Genomic DNA, 22,058 nt, shown 5'->3' on the forward strand with positions numbered 1-22,058 from the left:
GACTCCCTTACCAAGTGTCCGGTCAATCCCTTTGACCCACTTGGACTTTCTCTGCCAAGTATCCAATCCTTTGACCTACTTGGACTTTCATGCCAAGTATCCAAGTCAATCCTTTGGCGTACTTGGACTTCCCGACACCGGATGTCCGATCATCCTGATCCATCTGGATTTTCCTCCCGGCTTCACTCACTAGGACTTTCACCTAGCTTCACTCACTAGGGTTTTCCATCTCGCCTAGCTTCACTCACTAGGACTTTCACCCGGCTTCACTCACGGGACTTCCATCCGCCTAGCTTCACTCACTAGGACTTTCACGGCTTCACTCACCAGATTTCCATCCGCTGCTTCACTTACAGGACTTTTTTCTACCTGGCTTCACTCACGGGACTTTTCTTGCTTCACTTACGGACTTTCCTTTCCTCCTGGCTTCACTCACGGGACTTTCATATCGCCTAGCTTCACTCACTAGGCATTTTGCCTAACATCAGTTAGGACTTCCCGATCAAGTATCCGGTCAACCTTGACCTACTTGACTCTTCTTCAATCAATATCTTATTGTCAAACATCTAAACCCAAACCAAGACTCGGCTTGGTTACCCAGTCAACCTTGACCTGATACCAACAATCTCCCCCTTTTTGATGTTTGACAATACCACAATAACACTTACAAACCCATATGTAAGTTAGGCTAATCTCATAGCCTCCTTCTTCATGCCACTAGGTAATGAAAGCATAAATTAAGCTCTTCATTCTCCCCCTAAGAGGGCAAACTCCCTCTAGGTAATGAAAGCCTAACTTACTCCCTTTCATGAGTCCTTTCATTCTCCCCCTATGACCTTCCCATAGGTAATGAAGGCCTAAGCTTAACCATACATTCTCCCCCTATTGGCACACATCAACCCATCGTTGGACACACATCAACCTATGCTCCAATTCTGGGCACACTTCAACAAATCCATTTATTGAAGACTCTTCCCCTGAAGAGTTGCTCATCGTTGTTCACAACATCACTCGTTGTGATCAACACGATAATGAAGGTCTCATACCCTTCATTTATCCTTAACTTCTCCCTCAATGTAGACAACTACCCAACCTTGAGCATTATCTACCACTTGAGTGTCCACTTGAAATAATGAGGATATCCACTCCCCATTTCTCCCCATTTCAAGTTTAAATGCTCAACCTTGAGCAAGTTCACAACAGAAGGTTAACCACCTTCCAAGGTTCATGAAAAAAAATAATTTTCATGTCTTTAAAGAGTCCCTCCCCCTAAAGACATGGTGGTAACTTCTATCATTGCACCAACAATGACTTGGAATCCCTAAAACATTAGGAAACCCAAATTTAGAAGTTTTGAGGTTCAAATATTCAAAATTTGAAACACACCTCAACCTAAACTTCAACTTAGTCTTCCTTAACCAACCCATCCTTGTTTTCATATGAAAACACCCTTTTTATGGATACAAATGTATTTTAGGGGTTTGGAATGGTTACCTAGACTAAAATAGGTTCAAAGATGCTGAAATCAGGCCTTCCCAGCCAAAACCAGCAACTTGGATCGATTGAAGTTGGGTTCCAATCGATTGAACCTTTATGAATCGATCCACTGATCGATTCAGACTCCCAATTGATTGGCCGATCGATCGATCCATGGCTCGATTGGAGTGCTTGAATCGATCCATGGATCGATTCAGAACTCAATCGATCCATGGATCGATCGAGACCTGATAGTTGCTGAAATTCCATTTCAGTCAACTCGAAACCCTAGAAAATTCTACAAAATCCAAAATTATGAAATTTCGTGTAGACATTATTTAGGGCGTTTACTATCACGGAAAATAGTTTTCTATGAAAATACTTCATATTTTCAAAGATTGACACAAACTTGAGAACTTGCAAAAACTTTAGTGTTTTCTTCAAGTTTGTGTCTAACTATTCAATGGTGATTACTATCAAAAGATAGCCTTCACCAAGGTTTTCCAAAATCATTTTGAAAACATTTTCAAAACCAATATCCCATCATTTTCCTTGGGCATAATGCACATGACTTGTACATTAGCTTTCCCAATGATGGGAAAACACATAACTATGTGTTTTGATGAATTTAAAACTCAAAGGAATGCACTAAATCAACATCTTGAGCTTTGTTCATCATCCTAACATCTCACTTGTATATAATATGCACTAAAACACATACAAGTCACCTTATAGTCTTTGTGAGATGTAGATTTTGGTTTTTGCCCTAATCTAGGGATCATGCATATTTATCTAGGCATTTTAGAAATATTAGACATCCACCTAGGATGTCACTTGTCAAAAAGTGTCGTTAAATGCCATTTATCCTTAATTACAAGGAATTAAACTTAATGCATGATTATGTTATGGCATACATCAAAAGAAAATAATTTTCAAAAGAAAATATCCTATTGCTACATGATGTATGAATGTCATGACATGGTATTTTTTTTGGATTTTTCATAATAAAACATGAATGTAAAAATAGACATGATGTCATGACATATGATGGGCAAATAATCATGACAAGATTTAGCATAAATAAAATATACCTAGATTAACTATCTAAGTATCCTTAAAATCTTAGCTAAACTTACACCTTAAACCTAGATTGCCCTAAAGTGCTTCAAGAGAATGCCAAAACCTAAATTGACATTTCTAATTTCCTTGATTTAATGTATGCCAATTGAAAATAAACATGTCCTCAAATGTTGGCATATTCCATTTTTCCTCAAGAGTGATTACATAAATCAAGGCCCGGATTGCCTTAAATTTCCAAGAGAATACCAAAATCCCAACTTGGTATTTCTCAAGGTTTTCCCAATTTGTGCCATTTTAAGATAAAAACAGTTTTTTTTTACCATTAGGCACATTTTACTCTTTCAGGGAGTAATCAATAGGTCCATTTCATTTTCAAAGGTTAACTAAAACCTTGAAAATGCTCCTTGAGTGTCAATTTCCTCAAAGTTGGGTTAACTACCCTTTTAATCGGAGTTGACACTCTCTAACCCATCTATGGGGTAGAGAAGATGCTCCTAGGAACCCAACACCTATTGGTGCTCCTTGGATGCTCTAGGTACTCACTAGGGATAACTTCCCTAGATACCTTCCTAGTGACCTTGTTGGGCTTCTTAGAAGCCTTGGTCACATTTTCTAGGTCAACTCTAGGGATAGCCTCCCTTGTAACCTTGTTCGTGACTTTCTTAGACTTCTTAGAAGTCTTAATCACTTTGGTTGCAAAGATACTTCTAGGGATATCTTCCCTTGTATCCTTGACTTGACCTCTAGACTTAGGATTCGTTCCATAACTATATGGAACCCTATGATAACTAGGCACATCCTTCTTAGCTTTTGGTTTGTATCCCAAACCTTTATGGCCATTGGATGACTTTGATTTTCCTAAACCTAAGTTATGCTCACTTTGCCCTAATAGGATATTTTCCATCATTTTTAGGGTCTTCTCCATTTTATCAAGTCTTGACCTCAAGACTTGATTTTCTCTCACTAAGTCCTTAGTATTTGATCCATGAGCATTTTTGTTTCTAGGCTTGTATCTTACATCCTTAGAGTTATCGCCTAGGTTTTTACCTACATTCCTAGCCTTAGGGATAGTAGTTTTGGCATGTAGGGCCACATGCTTTTCCTTAAAGCCCTCATGCTTCCTATTCTTATGGTAAATCGCATTAAAATGATAAAAATTTGACCTAGCATGCTTTTTACCATTTTGCAAGGGAATAGGCTCAATGAAAGTTACCTTCCTTTTTACCTTGGAGGCTCCCCCTTGACTAGTGCCTCCTTGAGCCTTGACCATCTTCTTCCCCTTGGGGCATTGACTTCGGTAATGCCCTTTTTGTTGACACAAGAAGCACACAATGTGCTCCTTGCTCTTCTTTGTCTCGGGGGTGGTCTCCTTGAGCTTCTCCTTGCCCTTTTTTACCATTTGGCCCTTCTTCTTGGCCAATTTAGGGCACTTGCTCTTGTAGTGCCCATGTTCCCTACATTCAAAGCATATAATATGATTTTTATTATTAATTGAAATATTTATACCTTTGCTTGTAGGGGTGGCATCTTTTTCTTTGGATCCGGTGGTAGAAGCTTCCTCTTGATCGGACCTTGATTCTCCTCCATTTGATTTTTCTTGACTTGTGGAGGTAGAATCTACTTCCTCCTCTTCGTCTCTTGACCCGGATGTAGAAGCTTCTCCTTCTTCTTGATCCGGCGTCACCAAGGATTGCTCCCCCTCAATCCTAGAGGTGGAGGCTTCATCATCTTGAATATGAAACAAGGAGTATGCTCCCTCCTTGTTCCCTTCGTTGCATTCCCTTGAGGATGAAGCTTCTTGGATCTCCTCTTCTTCGGAGGTTGAGCATCTCTCAACCTCGGAGCCCTCCTCTTGGTCTTGCTCCAAAGAGTCACCCTCTCTGGATACTTCTTGCTCTTGTACAGTGGAGGGGATCTCTTCATGAAGCTTGGCCAATTTGCTCCATAGTTCCTTTGCATCTTCAAATTCTCCAATTTTGCAAAGGATGGTGCTTGGCAATAAATTGACCAAAAGCTTGGTCACTTTGTCATTGGCCTCGCACCTTTGGACTTGCTCTTGGCTCCACTTGCTCCTTTTGAGTACTTTGCCCTTGGAATTTGTGGGAGCTTCAAAACCTTCCATAAGAGCAAACCATTGCTCTATCTCCATCATAAGAAAATTTTCGATTCTTGATTTCCAAGAATCGAAGCTTGTAGATGAATATGGTGGAGCCACCCTTGTGTCAAATCCAAGTCCATCTTGGAATTGCATCTTGAAGTTGAGCTTGATAAAATCTTGAACTTGAAGAATTTGCTCCAACTTCTTCACCCTCTAGCTTTTCTTGTTATGCTTGACCCTTCCGGCGATGATTCTGGTGAAGAGCGGCCTCGCTCTGATACCACTTGTTAGGACCAAAAGTAGCTAGAGGGGGGGTGAATAGCTCGTCGCGTTCGCTCGGTGCTCGGCGTTGCTTGTTCCTTCAAAGATGTGCAGTGGAAATACTGAAACAAACACACAACGCTAACACGGTTGGTTTTACTTGGTATCCACCTCACAAGAGGTGACTAATCCAAGGATCCACACCAACACACACACCCTCCACTAATAAAACTCTCCTTTATGCTAACTACCAAGGGCGGAGAAGCCCTACAAGACTCAATACAAGAAGAGAGAGAAAGGATACAAGAAATACAAGCTTACAAGCTTACAATGAGTATAAACCCTAACCCTAGCTTCTCTTCTTGGCTTTGATCCGCCTCTTGACTTGGAAAACTTCAAGATCCTTCAAGAAACAGCGATCTGAGCTTTGTGAGTGTGGAGGAGCTGGCGAGAATCTGGAGTGAATCGGAGAAGAGATGTCGAGCCCATCACACGCCTGCAGCCTATACGCCAACGGTCGGATCTCGATCGATTCGAATGTTCCCAATCGATCGAGGCTTTGGATCGATCACGGATCGATCCGAGCGCCTGATCGAGGGACGCTGGATCGATCCACGGATCGATCCCGGCTGCTACTCGCCATCTGCGGCTCCAATGTTCAGCGAGTATTGGGACCTCGGATCGATCCACGGATCGATCCGGAGGCTCTGACCGGCACGGGCAGGATGCGGATCGATCCAGCGCGATCTGAGCTGGATCGATCATCGATCGATGATTTTGTCCAAAACCAAGTCCCAAACCTCCCAAACCAACATCCGGTCAACCTTGACTGTTGGTATGTCATGCCTAGCATCTAGTCACCCCTTGACCGCTAGGACTCCCTTACCAAGTGTCCGGTCAATCCCTTTGACCCACTTTGGACTTTTCTCTGCGTATCAGGTCAATCCTTTGACCTACTTGACTTTTCTTTCATGCCAAGTATCCAGTCAATCCTGACCTACTTGGACTTCCCGACACCGGATGTCCGATCATCCCTGATCCATCTGGATTTTCCTGCCCGGCTTCACTCACGGGACTTTCACCTAGCTTCACTCACTAGGGTTTTCCATCCGCCTAGCTTCACTCACTAGGACTTTCACCGCTTCACTCACCAGGACTTCACCACCGCCTAGCTTCATTCACTAGGACTTTCACCTGGCTTCACTCACCAGGATTTCCATCTGCCTGGCTTCACTTACCAGGACTTTTCTTCTGCCTGGCTTCACTCACCAGGACTTTTCTTCTGCCTGGCTTCACTCACCAGGACTTTTCTTCTGCCTGGCTTCACTTACCAGGACTTTCCTTCTGCCTGGCTTCACTCACCAGGACTTTCATGCTGCCTAGCTTCACTCACTAGGTCTTTCATTTTGCCTAACATCCCAGTTAGAACTTCCCAGTCAAGTATCCGGTCAACCTTGACCTACTTGACGCTTCTTCAATCAATATCTTATTGTCAAACATCTAAACCCAAACCAAGACTCAGCTTGGTTACCCAGGTCAACCTTGACCTGAGGGATATTGCACCAACAAATATATCTCGTTTAGTGGCAACGATCCTAGAAACTCTATGACCGGAGGGAGCTCCTCGAATACCAGAGAAGAAGGAAGCTATTCCATTGGAAGGACCCTCAGAAATTACCTCTGTTGCGCATAGCTTTAGGGGTGATACTTCTCGATATCGACCTGATAAATGATCAATCAATGAGGCACCTATTATACCTTCTATAGTAATTGATGCGGAAAAAGAAGAATAATTTTATTTATTATTATTATTTTTGTTAAGTTTGGTAGTAAGGATATTTTTGATAATTTCTATCTTTTATATTTTAAGTTCATTTAGGGTATTTTAAATTTTTAGTATGTTTACAATTTTTTATTTTTGTCAGAATTTTTTTTCTTTCTTTGTGTCTTAGAGTTTGAAGTGTTGATATAAGGGATTATTTTTTATTAATAAAAATTTACAGTAAGTTGTTTCTTTCCAAACATCGAGTTTGGTTGTCAATCTCCTGATATTATGCAAAATCAATCAGGTTTAAAAGATCATTTTTGGTATTCGTGCATGAATCAACATATTCAATAATTATCTGTTGCATTAGATAATTTCCTCTACATTAGTTGGTATCAAAGCGAGGTTGATCTTGTGAAGTCAGTTGTCGTCTCCTTCTTTAGGAATGACGAGTTTTATTTTTCTATTTCCTAGTATTTGTTGGTCCCTTGGTGACTGGCTAGAGGGAGGGTGAATAGCCTACACAATAAAACGAAAAGACTTTTCTCGACTTACAGCTTTATCAAAATAAACACTCGCATAAAAAGTATTAAAATGAATGATATTCATCCCCCCTCTATCGTATCTTTTCGATCCTTCACTTACTTGTCTTCTCAATTCTCATCCTTAGGTACTAGAAAATCATATTTAATAAAAAGTAGAATATCAAAATCGATTTTGAAGAATACCTCCATTTTTCGCTTTTAGAGTGCAAACTCCCCCCTCGAACTTTGACGGATGGATGTTAGATTCGGCCATCGTCTTCTTGCTTTAGCAGGCGGTTAGTTCTTCTAGAGCGATCTAGCTCTGATACCAATTATTGGATTTTTGTTGACCAACAAGAGGAGGGTGAATTTCCTGTAATAGAAAGTTGCACCTTTCTCGATCTTTAAACTTTAGTTAGCACACACTTGAATATTATGATAAAACAAATGTATAAAAGAAATACGAGACTACCGATTTACTTGGTTCACAACTTGAGAGATTACTAATCTAAGGTAGAAGTAAACACTAACAAGAATTTTCTTCTTCGACAAGGTCAGAGGCGAAGAAGCCTCGTACAATGATTTACAACTCAAAAAGTAGCAAAACAGACTTAGAAATTGAATAGGAGTGTTGTTTTTGAGCTAGAGGGCATCCCCTCTTTTCATATTATTCAGAACACTTTTTACCATTGGTTGATGTGGCGTTGGAGGTGTCTCAATTGAGCTCAATGCGCCTCCAAATTAGCAAAACTTATTCGATCAAGGTTGATATGTCCAATGACTCTGGACGCATGGAGGCGCATCCGTTCCATATGAGGCACCTCCAGTAAGTAGCCATTACTGTGGCTAAGTTTCATGCGGAGGCACCTTCGTTCCACCGAGGTGGCTCCTCACCTTTTCAGTTGAGGTGCCTCTAGTCCGAGCAGGTGCCTCCACACCTTTCTACGACAATGGAAACCAAATCACCCGAGGCATCTTCAGTCCACCGAGGTGCCTCGGGTCTTTAAGGTAGAACCCTTCATTCCAAGGTCAACCTTTGAGTTAACTTTTCCATACTTTTGCTCCTGTGGGTGATGGTTTCGACTGTTCGGAGTTGAACTCACCTGAACCCAAGTCCGATCTTCTCCTCGAGCAAGTTTCCTCCTTGACTTCTCGTCCCTTGAATAGTCACACGCATCCTTCTCGCTCCACTAGTGTATTCTTCCGTAGTATCTCATCCCTCGAATGTATCAAGCCTGTCGACTCACTTCTTATGTCATCCTTCTCATTTGCTATATCTTTCACTCGACATTTTGTGTTCCTAAGCTCCTACACACTTAGATACAAGACATAAAAAACAAACATAACCCAACTTAACTTGGTTGATCACATTAAAATCAACCCGAGGTACTTATAATTTCCTTATTTTTTTATGTGCATCAACCTAAGTCAAAGTTAGGATTAAAAAAGTAAAATAATTTTAAATAAAAAATTTAAAAAAGTTATAACATGAATATTACATTTAAGTACAAAAACAATGAAGCAATATTCACTTGTAATTACTTTCCCTGGATTGAATAACTACTATTCTTCTCTTCGATCAAGTAAAAAAATAGAGATAATTAGTAAAAAAATCTTTAAAAAAATTCTAAGGTCGAGAAACATAATTTTCAGTAATCTACTTTTTTACTGAAATTAATATTTTAAAAAATAATTTTTTAATAGATTAATCCAATAATTTGGAAAAAAAATTTTAAATTTATTATTGTTAGTGCAATCGATCTCTAGGGTTTCGATATTTGATAATATATCTAAGTTTGGTCAATTTGACCAAGGGTTGATCCAAAAAGTACTTGATGTTTGGAAGAGAGAAGTCTAGTCAGGACTAGATAACTAGCAAGGTGAAAGTCTTGGTGTAAAATACGATGTCCAAATAATAATTAGATAATAAAGTTATTTGACAAATAATATTATTAGATTTCTCAGGAATTTTTGGGAATTTTCTGGGATTTAATCGAAGCTCGTATGACGTATTTTGAGGGGATGAACCGGTTGGGTTAGTTGAAGGTCGTTTGGAACACCAATTAAGTGGGAGTTGATTGAGGAATTAACTTATGGTTAATTAATCTAAACCTAAGTTGCAATTATACAACCTATTATTTTCCTTCCCTTTTCATCCGCCCGAACCCTTCCTCCCTCTCCTCTCATTGCGTCGCACACACCACCGCCGCCCTTCTCCTCTTCTCTCCCTCACGCGCCGCCCTCTTTCCATCGTCGTGGACCACCCAATTCCCTCTCTTCGCACCATCGCAGCCTTATCTACCCGAATCCATCGCCAATCGCCGCATGCCCTCTCCGATCATAAGCGAGAGTCGCGCCTCTCCAGCTCGGGGAGATCACCGACGAGGAGCTCTGAGCCTACGGTGGATCCGATCCTAAGATGCCGCCTGCGACCTCCGCCTCCTTGACTCCCTTCCTCGTCTATCCATCAGCAATCATCAGGACCCATTCGCCCTTCATGGGTCGCGATCCAACTGCGGTCGAAGGGGCTTCAAGTTCCAGCAGCGATGCTGATACTGTGTTGATGTCGTTGCTGTTTCTCCGTCGATGTGAGCAAGTCGAGCGACCACCAACGAGCCCTTGTCTGCCGACCTCAACAGCCCTTGCAGTGACTTCTGCTTGGGAAAGAAGCTACCGGCACATAGGTACGGGATTGTGATTTGGAGTCTTGAGTTGTTGAGGTTTGAGAATACTGATGTGGTGTTTACTGGGAATGAAACATCTTGGCAGTGGCTCCTTGGCAGTGTCAGTAACTGAATTCTAGTGGTAGAGATCTGACAGCCATTCTTCTTGGTAGTGATTAACTTTTGGATCAATAGAGAGGTATGTGTTTGGAATTTGAATTTGAGTTGATTAAGCTATGGTTAGCTGTAAATCATGGATAGAGTTGAATATTGTAAGCAATTTGTTCATGTGTGGTTGATGGAGGTTTGATTTCAGATTTCCTGTGGTGGTGGGTATATTTGGTAGTTAAGTTGAAGATGAGCTGATAATCGTAAATGTTGATTTTTATATGGTGGAATGAAAGTAGTGATTAATATAATGGTTTGGTTTCGTGTTCCTTGTTGGCAGATTGATTAGATTGTGATTATGGATTCATGGATAAGAGTTGTGGAAGTTAATCATTAATTGAGACTAATAATGATCGGTTTGAATAGGGTTGTTCCTATGGATGTGGATCTTTGAGTTTAGTTTGTTGCTGCTTATGAGATTAGCTTAACCGCACATCATGTGATTTGCAGGACTCTGATTCGAGATGAGCGTCTCGACGTGGGACTACTTGACACGATCTACGTATAAATGCGGGTACTTCTTGCTTAATCTCTTTAGTATTTTGACCGTAGTGCATGAGCTTTATATTCAAATAGATACTGTGTTTATCTTGACTCCACTCTTATTCTTCCTGCATTTGATACTTCCATTCAATCTTTGAACTACTTGTTTCTGTATCTATACAGTATCTCATTGCTATCCATGCTATTTAGCAGATACCAGACACCAGATACTAGATATTAGATACTGGATAGATAGATACCAGATACCATGTTTACTTGTTTTGATTGCTATCTATTCATGTTTCTTATTAAGCATGCTGACTTCATGTAGCATACCTGATTTTTGTTTTATATATATATATATATATATATATATATATATAATGACTGTTGCATTGTTCGCATCATGTCAGCATGCATTGCCGGTGACACTGGCTCCCTTGTGGTTGAGACGGTCGTTGGCCTGGGCCGCATGCTTGGTCACTCATGGGTAGTGGTAGCTGGAGCGTGCCGCTTGTCCTTGTAGGTCCCTTTGGAGGCCGGCAAGAGGGGAGGGGTGAATTGCCCTACAAAAATAAACACAAAACCTTTCTCGGATATTCAACTAATTTAAGGAACTTGTAATTAAAAAAGACAGAGACTAAATAAACAGAATCTAGAACAGACGCAGAGGGTTTACTTGGTTTACAATCAGAGGATTGCTAATCCAAGACAAAGATGGCGCACTATCTGATTCTCCTCTGGGCGGAGTAGTCTCTTACAACGTTGACAGTATAAAAGAAAATAAAGCATAGAGAAAAATGAATTACAAGTGAGTTGATTTGACTGTGCAGATTAGTGTCATATTTATAGCACTGGTCGAGGCGCCCTGAATGGGTTTCGGGCACCCTGGGGGGATAAGATTTTATCCCCCAACGATCAGATCGCATTTGACGTGATCCTGGTCAAAATCAAGGTCCGGGCGCCCGGAAGGGTTCCGGGTGCCCTGGGTTGCTCCGGGCGCCCCGGGTTGCTCCAGGCGCCCTGGACTGCTCCGGGCGCCCTGGAGCCCAAAGTCAACAACGTTGACTTTTTCATCTCTGGTTCAGCTCGTCTCGGTCTGGGTCTTGTTCGCTCTGGCTCCGCTAGCTTGGGTGATCTCGGCCGGAATCTAGGGCTCAACCCAAGTTAGCCTTTTCCTCGGTGACCTTCCTTCTTTTCGTCCCTCGACGCCAGCGTGTTCTTCTTCCACCCCAGATACTCTTCCGGTCACCTCGTCCCGAGCCATCTCCGCGTCGGCTCTCTCCCCGTGTCGTCCTTCCATTGCTTCCTTAGCGTCGACTTCCCGTGTTCCTAAGCTCCCCACTTACGAGGGTTAAACAAAACTAACCTAACTTAGCTTGTTTGATCACATCAAAACACCTTGGGGTTCCAACAATCTCTCCCTTTTTGATGTGAGCAATCCAATTTAAGTTAGGGTAAACATATGCAATAAAAATAATTTATATTCAAATAAGTCCAAATATTTTTCAATTGAAAAATTATATCCCCTAGACTTAACATACTTCTCCCCCTTTGATCACATAAAAATTGGGGTTATAAACAAGTCAATGGTAAATTCTAAAGAAAATTTAAGTGTAAAAAATTTAAAAATGTCTAAGTAAAGACACTCTTCAGAATTTTTCTTCGAAAAAAAAAAATTAAGTAAAACATTTTTCAGAAAAAAAACAGTCATAAGTGATAACTAAAATTTTCTAAAATTTTAAGCTTGAAACTTATTTCAACATTTCCTAATTTTTTTTTCTAATTTTCAGAAAAAAAAAAATCTAAGTTAATATTCATAAGAAACAATTCTAAGTCAATTTTTTAAAATAAATTCTAAGTCAATTTTAAAAAAAATTAAATATTTTCTAACACAAATTGAATAACTCTTTTAAAGCATTAAGTAACTTAAATTAATACTTTTTCAGTTAGTTATTTAAACTTTTCATTTCGATACTTGGCTTCCAGGTCGTGGCGAGACACTAAGCCTTCTTGGTTATTGGAGCAACAACCACTTCCTTAGACAAAGCCTCATAATGAAATTAGTTGTTTAATTTCCTTGTTGAAAATGCTAAGTCTAATTTTAATTTTAGATTAAACATATTTTCGGAACCCAATAGAGGTTCCTACCTACAGGATTAACCAAGTATTTCCTAGGTACATAGACTTTTGATATATTTCTAATTTGACTTTGATGGAATCTATAATACCAATTTAAACCTCTATAATTTCTAAAAGTAGAAATATTTGAACCATTAGATTTTTTCAATCTTTCTATTTCTTCTTTTAGTTTTTTGTTTTCATTTTTCAACTTATCAAAATCCTTTATAAGACATGATTTTGCGAAAATTCTTTTTGTTTCTAAAATTTCATTTTCTAATTTGGTATTTTTATTTTCTAATTTATACATAGATTTAGCCATTGTCTTAATACCAAAGTAAAGTTGATCAGGGGGTAAGAGGCATACCTCACTTACCATATCAGACTTGAAGCCTGAATCTCCCCCTACTTCGCTGCTTTCATCTGAGGTGGCTCCCCCTTCATCGATGCTAGGTTCCGATGTGCTTTGCCCTTCGTAGCTTGCCATCAGTGCTAGCCCGACATATTCTTGAATCTCAGACTCAGATGAAGAAGTGTCGTCCCAAGTAGCTTTTAGGTTCTTGTACCTCTTGGGAATCTTTCCTTTATCCTTCTTTAGTTCTTGGCAATCTTCTTTTAGGTGTCCTTCCTTTTAACACTGGTAGCAACGCATCCTTCTTCTATTTCTTGGATTCTTTTTACTCTGCATTTCTTTAAATTTATTAGATCTAAAAAACTTTTTAAAGTTTCTTACCATGTCACTCCCGATCATTCTCGAGTCCGACTCGGGTTCATCCCTTTGTCAAGCGTTTAGCGAATCATCTCGATTCCTTTGTTCCACCACACGGTTTCATGCTCAAGAGTGGAGAACTTCTTCCAAACTACTTACCTCCGTGTTTTTCAAATGTAGTAGGCGTCGATGATTGATGTACATTACTTGGGAAACGCGCTGAAAGCGTGGCGTATGTCCTGATTTGAACCGTTTCTCGAGGTTCTCGAGACCCAAGAACTAGTTTTTACCTTCGCTGTAAATTGGCTACCTTCTCACATTTTTCGAGATGTTCATCACTTGTTCCGGAGGATGTCTCTTCTAGCGAGCTTTTCTGGACGTGCCTTGTGGAGTTCCGAGAACTTCTCCCGAGTTCTTTAGCGGATGAATAGCTTCGTCCGGTTGACCTCTCGAGGTGGCAACACGCCTTCGATGAGTGATATTTCGCACTACCTTCCTGCACTCATTCTGCTCCTTCTTTGTCAAAGGGCTCTCTTCTTTTCTTCTTCTGCTTGATGCACGGAGTTACAAAATCATACTCATAATAGACCAAATTTCAAAATCGGTTCTTAGGAATACCCATACGCCGCCGTTACAAAGCCCCTCGAATTGGTGGAAGCGATACTTGATCCGACCATCTCGCTGCTTCAATCGGTGGTTAGTCCTCCACAGGCGCCTGCTTGATACCACTTGTAGGTCCCTTTGGAGGCCGCAAGAGGGGAGGAATTGTCCTAAAAATAAACACAAAACCTTTCTCGGATATTCAACTAATTTAAGGAACTTGTAATTAAAAAGCGGAGACTAAATAAGCAGAATATAAAACAGACGCAGAGGGTTTACTTAGTTTGCAATCGGAGGATTGCTAATCAAAGCAAAGATGTTGCTATCCGATTCTCCTACGTGGGTAGCTGACAAACAAAAATAAAACACGAAAAAAATGAATTACAAGTGAGTTGATTTGTTGATTGATCGCGGATCGATTTATATTTATAGCAGCTTGGTCGGCGCCGAATGAGTTCGGCATCCAGGGGATAAAATTTTATCCCACGATCGAATCGCATTTGGCGTGATCTGGTCAAAATTTTAGTCCCGCAGGGCCTAAGGCGGTTCCCGGCGGGCCGCTTGCTCCGGGCCCGACCTTGGCCTGTAAAATCGAAATGTTGACTTTTTCGCCTCTCTGGTTCATCTCGTCTGCCCGGGTCTTGTTAGCTCGGTTCATCTTGCAGCTAGTCTTAGGCGATCTCGGCCATCAAGTGGCTCACCCCAGAACCCAAGTTCGACCCTTTTCTTGACTGACCTTCCTTCGGATCATCCCCTCGAACATGCAGTGCGTTCTTCTCGCCGGTGTACTCTCCTGTCACCTCGTCCCTCGGACGCACCGAGTAGTCGGCTCTCTGCCTCTCCTTGCCCTTCTTCAAGATCTTCCGACTCGACTTCCGTGTTCTAAGCTCCTCACTTGTACATAAGGGTTAAACAAGCGAGACCTAACTTTTGTTTGATCACGTCAAACACCTTGGGGTTCCAACATCTCGTACCCGACCTCATGGGTAGTGATAGGCGGCATGCGGCGAGGGACCCCATCACGATTTAGCTATTCGGCTACTATGCACATGTCCATCCAAATACCGAGTAGTGGCGACCTTTGGGTGGTACCGGTCGGTTGTCCCCTCTCGACTCACGAGCGAGGGTGCGGTAGAGTAGAGGGCGGGGTGACCGTCCGATGCATCCTGCTCGTTATTATTATGTCTGGCCTCTTTGTTGCTTACTTATCTTTGTTGATGCTAGTTTATACCGTTGTTGCCGCTATGGAATATTTATGTTATCAAGCTTACTTACGCCGATATACTCACATGGTTGAGACGTATAACGAGGTATGTGTTTGAATTGCCACTTATTGGGTAGTATCATGATACCTAAGTTATAGCGGTGTTGGCTTGGTGTCGAACTATTCCCTAGGCCTTACTAGCCTAGGATATGGTTTCGTGCAATATGAGCATATACTATCCTTTCGTCTACCCTTCCATTTACTTAAACTTGAAATTCACGCATTTTACTCTACTCTCTCTCTCTCAGGAAACTTTAGAAAGGGAACTTGTGAGAGATGCGAACAAAAGAAAATGACATTTAAAACATTCTGCCCCGAAGAAATTGAATTCTTTCTTTCAAGCTGGTCCCCTTTGTACTCGTTCGGGACCCTTTATGTTCCCCTCTGGTTGATGCATGTCTTAAGCATATACGTGATGCGAGTGTTCTTTTGAGCTTGAATTTTGCTGCCGGATGAAATTCGAAATTGGCAGGGGCAGCTGTCCACTGCGAAGCAAATACTTAATAGTCAGTTTGGGATCAAGCAGGTGTTGGTTGTGTTTGCATATGTATATCTGTTGGTTATGTATATTGGATTCATATGTCACTGCTACAGGGGAGGTGCTGTTCGATTTTCGTCGGACAACCTTACTCTCGGGGCATGACACTTGGTGAGTAAAGTTGGGCCATAGTGAGTGAAGCTAGGTAATGGAAGTCCAGTGAGTGAAGTCAGACTCTAGTGAGTGAAACAAGGTAATGGAAGTCCTGGTAAGTGAAGTCAGACCCTAGTGAGTGAAGCTAGGTGGTGGAAGTCCTGGTAAGTGAAGCCGGACCCTAGTGAGTGAAGTTAGGTGGTGGAAGTCTTGGCAAGTAAAGTCGGGTCCTAGTGAGTGAAGCTAGGTGGTGGAAGTCCTGGTGAGTGAAGCTAAACAATGGAAGTTCTAGTGAGTGAAGCTGGGCAACCCTAGGGGAGGTAACCCTAAGTTATATATGACCGACTGATTTCCGATCGACCCCGCACGGTCGACCGAACCAGCAAATCTTGAAATCTGTTAACATTGTCTTACTTTACTGTTTTATCTATCGTGCTAACTCAGTGTTGCAGGGAACTCCATCTAGGTCATCGAGCTGAATAGATAGCTGGCATGAAGTCCAAACAGGTTGACGGGCTGACTGAATATCTGACACGAAGTTCAGCTAGGTCAACGGGCCGATCGGATAGCTGACACGAAGTCTAGATAAGTCAACGGGCTGACCGGATGTCTGGCAAAGCGATAAGTTAAGGTAAGTCACTGAAGGAGAGTGACTTGGTGATGATGCATTCCTTGTTTGAGAGACCAGTAGGCATCGATCCAACTTAGATCCATTTCGAAAATCTAAGTTGAGATTTTGACTAGATTCTGATCTCAAGGAGACAGAATCTAATTACTACTATACTTGTTATATATTATGCTAATTTTGTTTTATAGGGTAGTATAATCTTTATTTACCTCGGACTAATCTTTTCTTATAGGAAAACAATTTACTGGAAAAGGAGGCTCGGGCATCCAAAATGCCCAAGGCTTATCTACTCGCCAGCTTGGAGTACGCTGATTGGTTGGCCGACATTACGGTCCAAGCGCCCAGAAGGGATCTAGGCACCCGGAACTGCCTATATAAGCAGCCTTCCATCAGGAGCACAATACACAACTTTCTTCTGTAATTGCCTTCTTGTGCGCTGCTCCAAAGATACTCCTGCGACGCTGTGAAGCTTCTCCGACAACCTGAGATTCTATTTTTTATTTCCCTTGTTGTCAGTAATTTTATACTATAGTTCTTCTACTTATCATGTAACCCCTTTTTGCGAACTATTAGTGGATTGCCCAATGAAAGCACTCGACGAGTGTTGACCTTAGAGTAGGAGTCGACAAATACTCCGAACCAAGTAAAACTTGGTTTGCTAGCATTGCTCTTATTTTTCGCTTCCGTTGCATACTCGATTTAATTCTCGATTTTCGTCGATCGCTATTCAACCCTCCTCCTCTAGCGCTCTTTCCGATCCAATAAGTGGTATCAGAGCGGGTGTCGTTCTGAATTGGTGCAACCACCAATCAGGCAAAGAGAGTCATTTTTAAAAGAAAAACTATATATCGTTTGTGATTAAAAATAATTCTTACGCCTTTCATTTTTTCCCTCCAATTTTTTTTTAAAAGCTCACTATAATTTTTTCACCATTAGTTAGAATTAACGAAATAACCCTTCTGGTAAAATTTATCATAATATTTTTTATTAATATTTTTTATTATTTTATTATTATTTCCAAAATTGGTGAAATACCTTCAATTCTTTATCTCCCGCAGTACTTACCCTAAGACAAAGTCTTGAAAATCACTTTGTATTTATAATTTTTGCAAGTATATCAATATCTCATCAAGAAGGACGGAGCTGTTGGAATCTCAAGGTTGTTTTGGTGTGATCAACAAGTTAAGTTAGGTCCTGTGTGTTTCTAACCTTGTGTCTAAGTGTGCAGGAGCTTAGGAGCACAGGTACTCGAGTGGAAGACACAGCTAATGAGAAAGATGGCATGCGGTGTGTCCAAGGGACGAGGTGCTGCGGAAGAGTACAACGGCGGACGAGAAGGAAGTGTGTGGTGGTTCGAGGGAAGCGGGCAAGATTACTCGGGAGAGCAAGAGATGCGAGTAGAGAGATGGCGCAGCAGTGCGTCGAGGGACGGATGGGATGAGCCGTGAGACGAGAAGCTCTGGCGATTAGGGCGGGCCGCCACTCGGAAGGCCGGAAGTTGGGTTCGTGTGAGCCTATTCAGATGGTAAGATCACCCCGAGCAGAGAATGAAAAGCAAAAAGACCAAGGAGGCGGAGACCAAAAGTCAACAATGTTGACTTTTATTAAGCGCCGGATCGTCGGGCGCCGCGATTCTGGCGCCCGGCATCATCCGCGCAAGTTACGAGCCTCGATGAGGTTTCGACTTCGACTCGAATGTTGAGGATAAAGTTTTATCCCTCCTAGGACACAAACCCTCCAGCGCCTCGACCAAGGCTATAAATATAGCCTTGGTCGAAGCTTTTAAGCGCGGTTGTAAATTGTAACAGCATGCGCCTCCTTTTTTAGATTAGCTTCTTTCATTACGCCCTACATTCTTTGAAAGGCTTATCACTTTGAAGGAGATAGTAGTCAATCATTTTCCTTGGGTTAACAACCTCGGTTGTAACGAGGCTATTCAACCCTTACTGGTCATGACAGGTCCTACTGGTGGTATCAGGAGAGCCGGAGGACTATGAAGATCAATGATGACCGAGACCATCCACATCCTATCCACTTAAGGGGACTTCGCCTGAAAAATTGATGCATGTATTTTTTGTGATTTTGAATTAGTTTAACCATGGAATGCGGCTTTGTAGCCAGTAGGAAAATGTCGATGGACAAAAAGGAGCGGGGTGAATACGTGGCGAGCAAGCGAGAATACCATCTACTTAAGCTTCTATCTCGAAGTCAGCGATCGGGCACTGAAGGAACTTTGAGAGAAGTTCCTCAGGGCGTCTGGACGTCTAAAGCTGCGAGAGAAGAGATCGCTTAATCGCCTCACCCTGCGACTTGGGAAAAGGCGAGCGATCACGTCACACTCGAGAATAAAAGAAATTATACCTGACTTTCGAATTTGAGAAAAGATAAATGAGAGACTCAGTCTGCGTTGAATTTCTTTCAAAATACCAAATGGCCATTATTAGTAGGTGCCTTTTACATTTCTAAAGATTTAGAAAAAATCTAGAAGAATTCTTTTCTTTTGAATTCAGTGAGTCGAGATGCGAGAATGAAGGAGTTCGAGAAAAACATCGCCCTCGAAGAGTCGAGGTCCGAACCGGATCTTCTCGACGATGAGGAAATGGTAATGATGGTGAAGATTCGAAAACTTTGTAAATTCAGATCTCTTAACCATCTGGAGAAGAAGAAAGGGACGCCACATCGGCTACCAACGAAGAAGAGCGTGCGTTAAGGACAACGCCGAAGAACAACGACGAGGAGAAGGGTAAGAAACCTATCCAAAAGCGCTAAGCGGCGATGGGATGATCGTACGTCACGAGTGGAAGTCGAGGCATTCTGGGACTTGCTCTAATGGCGTAAGTCGTCGAGGCGGCTGCGGTCGAGCTCTTCGAAATGAGTATCGAGCATCGATGAAGGGGAGCCACGGAAGCAGCGGCGGTTCGAGAAGCAGAGGATAATGAGCCAGTAAGTCGATGCGTTCTCTTCCTCCGCCGAACTTTTAAGTTTGTTAAGTTATTAACTAAAGACTGCTATAAATTAGAAAAGGAAATAAAAAATTTAAAAATAATTTTAGCTAAATCCTGTCCTTTAGAAGAATTAGATAAATCAAAATTGGAAAATGAAAAATTACAATTAGAAAATCAAAATTTGAAAATTCAAATAGACAACTTGAAAAACTATGCATGTTCATGTTCAACTAAAATCAATTTTAGAAGATTTAATAATTTAAATTGGTACTTTAAATATCACTAGGGACAAATTAGGAATATCTCTAGAAAATATGTCCCTAAAAACTTTTTAATCAATCCAGTAGGCTGGAACCTTTATTGGGTTCCTAAATCTTGCTTAGTCTAAATATTAATAAAAATTAGCGCTTTCAGTAAGAAAATTAAACAATGAATTTCTCTATAAGGCTTTGACTAAGGAAGTGGTTGTTGCTCCAATAACCAAGAAGGTCTTGTGCCTCGCCACGACCTGGAAGCCAAAATATTGAAATAAATGTTTAATTAACTTTCTGTCAAAACATTAAAATTAGAATTAATTAATGCTTTTAAAATTTTTCAAATATTTCTTTCAAAATACTTTTATGCTTAGAAAAATACTTTTACATGAATTTTTTTTAGAAAATCTTACTTAGAAAAATCCTAAGTTAGAATTTTTTTAATAATTTTTGCAAAGACTTAAATTTTTTTTAAAAAATACATATATATATATATATATATATATATATATATATATATATATATTTTTTTACTTAGAAATTTTTTTTTTGATATTTTTTTTCTTAGAAAAATTTTTCAGAAGATTTTTTTTTTTGCTTAAGTTAAAAGTTGTTCTGAAATTGAAAATTTCTGCTTAAGTTTTTTAGATTTTTTTTTCACTTAGAAAATTTTACTTAAATTTTTCAGAGACTATTTATTATTGCAAATTTTTTTAAAAAGATCTCAAATTTTTTAAGTTTTTACCCTTAGATTTTTTTTATTAGAACCCCATTTTTTATGTGATCAAAGGGGGAGAAGCAAAAGTATAAGTCTAGGGGGAGGTAGACCAAAATCTAACTTGTTTTATTTTTCCACTTAATTGCAAATTTAGTTAAGTTTATTTCATGTCTATTTTTATCCTAGCTTAACTTGGGTTGCTCATGTAGGACTGTTGAGGCCGGCTAGAAGGGGGTTGTTGGATAGTCCTGTAAACACAAAAACGAAGCAACCCTTCTCGAATTCTTTAAGCTAACACTTGCATAAATAAAGTAAAGCAGTAAATGAAAATCATAAAGAACGAGGCACCAATATTTACTTGGTTACAACCGATGTGGTTGTTAATCCAAGGAAGATTATGTACTAAAAACTCTTTTCGGTGACTACAAGAAGCGTAAGCGTTGAAAGAAAGCGAAAAGCGTCTAGTGATGTTTGAAATGAAGTGCTCGTGATTGTTGAAAAACTTGGTCTAAAATTTATGTTATAGCCCAACAGTCGGGCTTCTCGAAGGGTTAGGGCCTAGAGATAAACTTTATCCCGGCGATCAGTCACTTAGCTGATCACAGTCGAAAAAGTTGGTCAGGGCGCAGGAAAATTCCCGGCGCCTCCCGGAGGGCGCCCGGGTCCTGAAATCGACTACTGGTTGACTTTTTAATCAGGACCTCTCGTTTTAGGTCTGCCTCAGATCTGGGCTCGGATCAGCTGCTAGTGATCTCTGCCCGTCCCAACCACGGCTTCCGTGCTTACTCGGCGGAGTCTAGGAATCAGGCGGTTTTCTTGTTGTTGTCGGCGTGTGCTAAATGTGATCTTGGTTCGGACGCATAGCTGCGTCTCTGCGTCCTTCTACATTAAGCTAGTCTCTTGCTCCCGAGGCTTCTTCCGCTCAGGCTTTCGTCTCTCAGACCAGTCCATTTGGTGTGCTCTTGCTGCGTCCCTCAAGATTCTAGTCTTTCTACTTCAGTCATTGCGTCTTTGGCTCGACTACATGCTCGACTCACACACTTAGGCGCGAGTTAGAAACACACAGGCCTAACCAAAGATCGCTTTTAGCAGTCTTGGGGTTCTAACAATCTCCCCATTTTTGATGTGATCAACCCAAGTTAAGGTAGGGTCAAAAATAGACATGAATAATGAAATAATATATTTTGCAATAATATGCAACAAGATAGAAAAAATTAAATTTCAAAAAATTCCAATTTTCTACCTCCCCCTGGACTTATACTTTTTCTTCTCCCCCTTTGATCACATAAAAAATTGGGGTTGCAAGAAAAATCTAAGGGTTGACACTTAGAAAATTTATAAAGATCTATTTCTATGATTTTCTGGAAAGTATTTCTAAGTCAAAGAAAATTTCTAAGTCAAGAAAAATTTCTAAGTTAGAAAATTTTGATAACTTTGAAAATTTTGCAATAATTTTCACAAAAAATAATCTCAAAATATCAGAGAAAATTTCTAAGTTAAAAAATAATTTTTGGAAAATTTCTAAGTTTTCGTCATGAAGATTAAGAAGTTTCTAAACAGAAAGTTTTATGCAAGAAAATTTAAGAGAACATAAAGAGAAATTTTCTATGCATTTATTTATTTATATATTTTATTCTTTATGTTTTAATCAGAAAGTTTTAAATTTCCAT

General features: G+C 40.6%; 1 long non-coding RNA gene across 1 annotated transcript; it reads left to right on the forward strand.

Moving 5' to 3' along the window:
* Positions 1–9,358: 9,358 nt before the first annotated feature.
* Positions 9,359–17,288, forward strand: LOC122001571. The gene is made up of 5 exons (XR_006117401.1): positions 9,359–9,888; positions 9,974–10,066; positions 10,486–10,549; positions 16,296–16,474; positions 16,704–17,288. It is a non-coding gene; the product is annotated as an uncharacterized LOC122001571 (long non-coding RNA).
* Positions 17,289–22,058: the final 4,770 nt, after the last annotated feature.

Source organism: Zingiber officinale, chromosome 7A (genome assembly GCF_018446385.1).
Source record: "Zingiber officinale cultivar Zhangliang chromosome 7A, Zo_v1.1, whole genome shotgun sequence".
In the NCBI taxonomy this organism is placed as follows: Eukaryota; Viridiplantae; Streptophyta; class Magnoliopsida; order Zingiberales; family Zingiberaceae; genus Zingiber; species Zingiber officinale.